Raw genomic sequence first — 7,500 nt, 5'->3', positions numbered from 1 at the left:
GACTTGACTGGATGTTTTGATTTGTGGTTGTTCTGCATATTATTGCATGTTTTTGTTGATGTTCCATTGCCTCAAACTTCAATCACCCTAGGTCGCTGGTAGTGACTCGGTGTTTGATTTTAATTAGCAGATCTAAGGAAACTTTTGCATAATAATAATAATAATAATAATAATAATAATAATCATGATGATAATAACAACAATAATAATAACGATAACAATAACAGTAATACATAATAATAATACTATAACTGATAATAATAATAATAATAATAATAATAATAATAATAATAATAATAATACAGATGATGACGATGGTGATGATGATGAAAATAATTATTATGATGATGATGATGATAAAAAAGATGATAGCAATAACAATAATAATAACAACAACATCAACAACAACAATAATAATATTAATAAAATAATGATAATAATAATAAATAATAATAGTAATAATAATAATAGTAATAATAATAATAATAATAATAGTAGTAGTAATAATAATAATAATAATAATAAAAATAATAATAATAATAATAACAATAACAATGGTAATAATTATCATGTTAATAAAAACAATAATGATAATGATGAAAATAATAAAATGATAATAATGATACTGATATTATTTCTTCTTTTAACGGTAGGTTCATGTCTGAGCCGCCGTGGTCACAGCATGATACTTAATTGTAGTTTTTCATGTTGTGATGCTCTTGGAGTGAGTACGTGGTAGGGTCCCCAGTTCCTTTCCACGGAGAGTGCCGGTGTTACCATTTAGGTAATCATTCTCTCTATTTATCCGGGCTTGGGACCAGCACTTGACTTGGGCTGGCTTGGCCACCCAGTGGCTAGGTAGGCAATCAAGGTGAAGTTCCTTGCCCAAGGAAACAGCGCGGCGGTTGGTGACTCGAACCCTCGAATTCAGATTGCCGTCGTGACAGTCTTGAGTCCGACGCTCTAACCATTCGGCCACCGCTGCCTTGATGATCATGGGCTTCCATGATTTTTTCTTAGCACTTTAGAGCGGTGGTTTGCCATTGCCTTCCGCCCGGTGTTTTTATAGAGTCACCATCTCTATTTACCCGGCACTGACTTGAGCTGGTTTGGCCACCCAGTGGCTAGGCAGGCAATCGAGGTGAAGTTCCTTGCCCAAGGGAACAACGCGCCGGCCGGTGACTCGAACCCTCGAACTCAGATTGCCGTCATGACAGTCTTGAATCCGATGCTCTAAGCATTCGGCCACCGCGGCCCCCACTGATATTACTACTACTACCTTATAATAACAATGATAATAACAACAATTTATATCCATTCCGCCATCACTATCCAATAACAATAATACAACATCAATAATAATAATAATAAAATAATAATAATAATAATAATAATAATAATAATAAAATAATAATAATAATAATAATAATAATAATAATAATAAAATAATAATAATAATAATAATAATAATAATAAAATAATAATAATAATAATAATATAATTGATATTACAGATGATGATGTCTGATTTAACTTTGACAGATGGGACAGAAAAAAACGACTAATCATGCATTTGTTTTCTTTTTCTTTCTTTTTTTGTATGTTAATAAATGGAAGAGCTTCATGTTGACTGCAGCAAATTTTCTTTATTTGCATAAACAACAAACGCGTGGTTCCAGGCTTTTCGGTCGTTGCGAGGAATGCCTCGCAGTCAGAGGGACCCTATTAGCTTTTGGGTAACTCAAATACTGCAGTACTACTTACGTACGAAGGGCATCCTACAACTAGCTTTTGCGGACTGAAGAACATAATCGTCATCCATTTCGAAACACAGATTTGAAGTTAACAAATCCAACAAAATATAATGTTAGTTGTCATTCTGATGATATCAAATCTCCAATTTATATTTTTATTAAAATATAATATATTATATAAAAATTTATATAATATTTTTTATATATATATATTATTATATAATATTAATTTTAATATAATATATATAATATAAAATATATATATAATATATATAGATATATATATATTATATATATATTAATTTATTAATATATTAGATTTTGATATAAAATTAATTATATATATATTACTAATATGTATATGTATAAAATTATATATATATATATATATATATATATATATATTTTATATATATATATATATGTGTGGGGTGTGTGTGTGGTGTGTGTGTGTGTGTGTCTGTGTGTGTGTGTGTGTGGTGTGTGTATTATATTCTATATAAAATATATATAATATATATATTATATAATATATAAATTATATATATATATATATATGTATATATATATATATATATATATTATATATAATTATAAATATATATATATATATATATATTATAATATATATATATATACGTATGGTGTGTGTGTGTGTGTGTGGTGTCTGTGTGTGTGTGTGTGTGTGTGTGTGTGTGTTGTGTGTATTATATATATACGTATATATATGTATATGTATATGAAATATAATATTTTATAAAATTATATATATATAATATATATATAAAATTATATAAAATTATATCTGTGTGTGTGTGTGTGTGTATAAATAAATAAATAATTATATATATATATATATAATATATTTTATATATATAATATATATATATATACATATTTATAATCCCAATAAATACACAGAATCGCCTTTAATCCATCCCCCTGAACTATTGTATTACGATCCAGAATATTAGCTTTTCTGTGTTACCCACAAACAGATCATTGGCGATAGATCAGCGTTTCGTCTAATGCATTAATTGCTTCCACTATCATTTCCTCACGGGATAAGCAATTTAGTTAAAGTAAAAATGTTGTTTCATTTTGAAAATTTCTCCAATACTGGGAGTCAAATGGAAAGGATACTTTATGAATTTTATGTAATTTCTCTACATTTTTCTTATACCTTAATAATGAGAAAATATAATTTGAGTCTTTAATTCCAACAAAACAGCTTCAACCTTTTAAAAAAAGCAACAAACTCTTTTAGTAATCCATCGTGAAATTTAACAGGAGTCGTATTATCATTATCCCTTTTTCAAAATATACCTTATAATAATAAATATACGCGTATGAAACCACGCACTCTTATCCCAATATACACCAATTAAACTTTATCATACAAACATACTTAAGTCGATGAATAGACTCCAGGCCTTGTGCGTGTGTGTGTGAGAAGAAAGAGAGAGAGAGTGTAAGTCTCTCCTTGGAATTAACTTGTAACTCTTTTATGATATAAAATGGCAATGTACACTTCAGCTTTACATTGTAAGAATATCTTTTCCTATCTATACTTTTCACGTTTTCTCAGGAAGCTTGCATTAGTCTAGTTCCATAATGAAAACAAGATCATTAGTAATGAATCTTTATACAGAGAAAACACTCCTCTCTGTCTGTAGGGATGATTCCTAATCTATGGTAAACAACGAGAATAATAATAATGAGAATGGTAATGATGATATTAATAGTAGCAATAATAATAATAATAATGATGATGACAGCAACAACAACAACAACAACAACCGTAATAAACCATAATAAATAATAATAAATATAATAAATAATGATAATATTAATAATAGAATAATATAAATAATAATAATAATAATAATAGTAAAAATAATAATAATGATAATAACAATAATAATAATAATAGCAATAATAGGATAATAAAAATAAAAATAATAATATAATGATAATATGAATAACAATAATAAAGAAATTAATACTACTACTGATCTTAATGAGAATAATAGTTATAATAATAATTATTATTATTACTATTATAAGGATACGATTAATATTAACAGTACTACTAAAAACAAAAAATAACAAAACAATGAAAATTTCGTTAATTATAATAATAATAATATTAATAATAATTACCATAATAATGAAAATAATAATAACAGCAATAATATAATAACAATATATTAATAATAATTATGATGATGATAATAATTATAATAATAATAATAATAGTAAATATAATAATAAAATAATAGTCATAAAAATAACACTCTAAATCAGACTTTAGACCGTCTGTAGGTCCCTAGAAGTAAAGAAGGGATGCAGCTGGAATTATCAACGATGTATCTTACAAACTTAGATCTAACAACGATTGGATGTTTCAAATAGTTAGAGTACATGAAAAACTCCAAAAGGTCACACTCGGTAGTAAAGGAATTGGGTTTTTGCGAACGAAAACATTGAACAATGTCGCCAACACTGGGTGCTAAACATAGAAAAACAAAAAGCAAAGAGGGTCGGACAAGAAAAACTTGAATCTAGGTGGCGTGAAAAGCCTCTCCACGGAAAGTTTGCAGCTCGAAGCAAACACGCTGATTTAGATGAAACCGCGACCTATCAGTAGCTTAGAAGCTCTGGACTTAAAGGGGAAACAGAGGTTTTTATTCTTGCAGCCCAAGATCAAAGTTTGTTTACCAAAAACTATCAAGCTAACATCTTTCATAATGGCACTGACCCAAAGTATAGGTTTTTGTGAAGACAAGGTTGAGACGATTGATTTACCTTGTGTCTGGTTGCTCAATATTAACACCGAATGAGTACAAAAATCGACCACGACAGAGTGGGCAAGTACCTGCATTGGAAGATCTGCAAACACTTTCTATCAGAACACAAGATTTAAAAGGTACAAAAACCATCCAGACCCGTTACTGAAGATAAAGAGTACAATCTTGTGGAACTTTCCAGTTCTCACAGATCGTACTATACAGGCGAATCGTCCAGATATCATCATCAAGGACAGAATAAACAACACCTGCCCGTTTAGATATGAACATCCCTTCAGACAAAAACGTCCACGAAAGTGTTTTGAGAAGATAAACAAATATAAAGACCTGGAAATAGAGGTGGAAAAGATTATGGCATTTAAAAACCCAAAAAAATTTTCCTGGTGTTATTGGAGCATTTGGCCTTTTAAAGAAAGGTACTGAAGTTTCTTGAACAAATGTCGGGAAATCCGAAATTAGAAGAAGTCCAAAAAAAAGTCTTAAACAGCACAGGCCCTGATCTCAGAGGAAACTTTGTCGATCTGGAGTGTTTTTGTGTTCGTGAATTGACTTGACTGGATGTTTTGATTTGTGGTTGTTCTGCATATTATTGCATGTTTTTGTTGATGTTCCATTGCCTCACCCTAGTCGCTGGTAGTGACTCGGTGTTTGATTTTAATTAGCAGATCTAAGGAAACTTTTGCATAATAATAATAATAATAATAATAATAATAATAATAATCATGATGATAATAACAATAATAATAACGATAACAATAACAGTAATACATAATAATAATACTATAACTGATAATAATAATAATAATAATAATAATAATAATAATAATAATACAGATGATGACGATGGTGATGATGATGAAAATAATTATTATGATGATGATGATGATAAAAAAGATGATATCAATAACAATAATAATAACAACATCAACAACAACAATAATAATATTAATAAAATAATGATAGTAATAATAAATAATAATAGTAATAATAATAATAATAATAATAATAATAATAATAATAGTAAGATAATGATAATAAAATAATAATAATAATGATAATAATAATAATAATAATAATAATAATAATAACAATAACAATGGTAATAATTATCATGTTAATAAAAACAATAATGATAATGATGAAAATAATAAAATGATAATAATGATACTGATATTATTTCTTCTTTTAACGGTAGGTTCATGTCTGAGCCGCCGTGGTCACAGCATGATACTTAATTGTAGTTTTTCATGTTGTGATGCTCTTGGAGTGAGAACGTGGTAAGGTACCCAGTCCCTTTCTACGGAGAGTGCCGGTGGTACCTTTTAGGTAATCATTCTCTCTATTTATCCGGGCTTGGGACCAGCACTTGACTTGGGCTGGCTTGGCCACCCAGTGGCTAGGTAGGCAATCGAGGTGAAGTTCCTTTCCCAAGGGAACAACGCGGCGGTCGGTGACTCGAACCCTCGAATTCAGATTGCCGTCGTGACAGTCTTGAGTCCGACGCTCTAACCATTCGGCCACCGCGGCCTTGACGATCATGGGCTTCCATGATTTTTTCTTAGCAATTTAGAGCGGTGGTTTGCCATTGCCTTCCGCCCGGTGTTTTTATCGAGACACCATCTCTATTTACCCGGCACTGACTTGAGCTGGCTTGGCCACCCAGTGGCTAGGCAGGCAATCGAGGTGAAGTTCCTTGCCCAAGGGAAACAACGCGCCGGCCGGTGACTCGAACTCTCGAACTCAGATTGTCGTCATGACAGTCTTGAATCCGATGCTCTAAGCATTCGGCCACCGCGGCCCCCACTGATATTACTACTACTACCTTATAATAACAATGATAATAACAATTTATATCCATTCCGCCATCACTATCCAATAACAATAATAATAATAATCATAATAATAATAATAATAATAATAATAATAATAATAATAATAATAATAATAATAATAATAATAATAATAATAATAATAATAATAATAATAATAAAATAATAATAATAATAATAATAATAATAATAATAATAATAATAATAATAATAATATAATTGATATTACAGATGATGATGTCTGATTTAACTTTGACAGATGGGACAGAAAAAAAACGACTAATCATGCATTTGTTTTCTTTTTCTTTCTTTTTTTGTATGTTAATAAATGGAAGAGCTTCATGTTGACTGCAGCAAATTTTCTTTATTTGCATAAACAACAAACGCGTGGTTCCAGGCTTTTCGGTCGTTGCGAGGAATGCCTCGCAGTCAGAGGGACCCTATTAGCTTTTGGGTAACTCAAATACTGCAGTACTACTTACGTACGAAGGGCATCCTACAACTAGCTTTTGCGGACTGAAGAACATAATCGTCATCCATTTCGAAACACAGATTTGAAGTTAACAAATCCAACAAAATATAATGTTAGTTGTCATTCTGATGATATCAAATCTCCAATTTATATTATTTGCGAGGCACTGATGCTATTTTATTGTACTCTTAAGGACAAAGAAATTACAGTGGGTACAAGTGTGCGAATAGACTTTGTCGTTTCACTCCACTCCGAAACTGGGCTTCGCGATGAGGTCCGATTCGAGTTTAACTTGCGAACCACTGAACACAAGTGTCTCTTTTTCTTATGGTTTGTAAACAGCTTCTTTGTATGGTACCCAAGACCGCCTTTCAGTGTGTCCATAGCCGTCATTGAGAGATGCCCATGACCATGTTTGAATAATACCCACAGCCGACTTTGAGTATGCCCATGACTGTCATTTAGAGGCGTCCACGACCGCATTTGAGAGATACCTTTTTACCTATTGGGCAAGACTAGATGTTCCTGTTGAATTAGTGTTTGTACAAGACTCCGTATTTCATGTTTACAATGCAGTGTCCAGTATTTATCTTTTGTGTATGATGAATAAAAATGATCGTGATGTATGTATATACA

The sequence above is a fragment of the Penaeus monodon genome, chromosome 43 (assembly GCF_015228065.2).
Source record: "Penaeus monodon isolate SGIC_2016 chromosome 43, NSTDA_Pmon_1, whole genome shotgun sequence".
Lineage (NCBI taxonomy): Eukaryota > Metazoa > Arthropoda > Malacostraca > Decapoda > Penaeidae > Penaeus > Penaeus monodon.
This window is presented reverse-complemented; position numbering follows the sequence as displayed.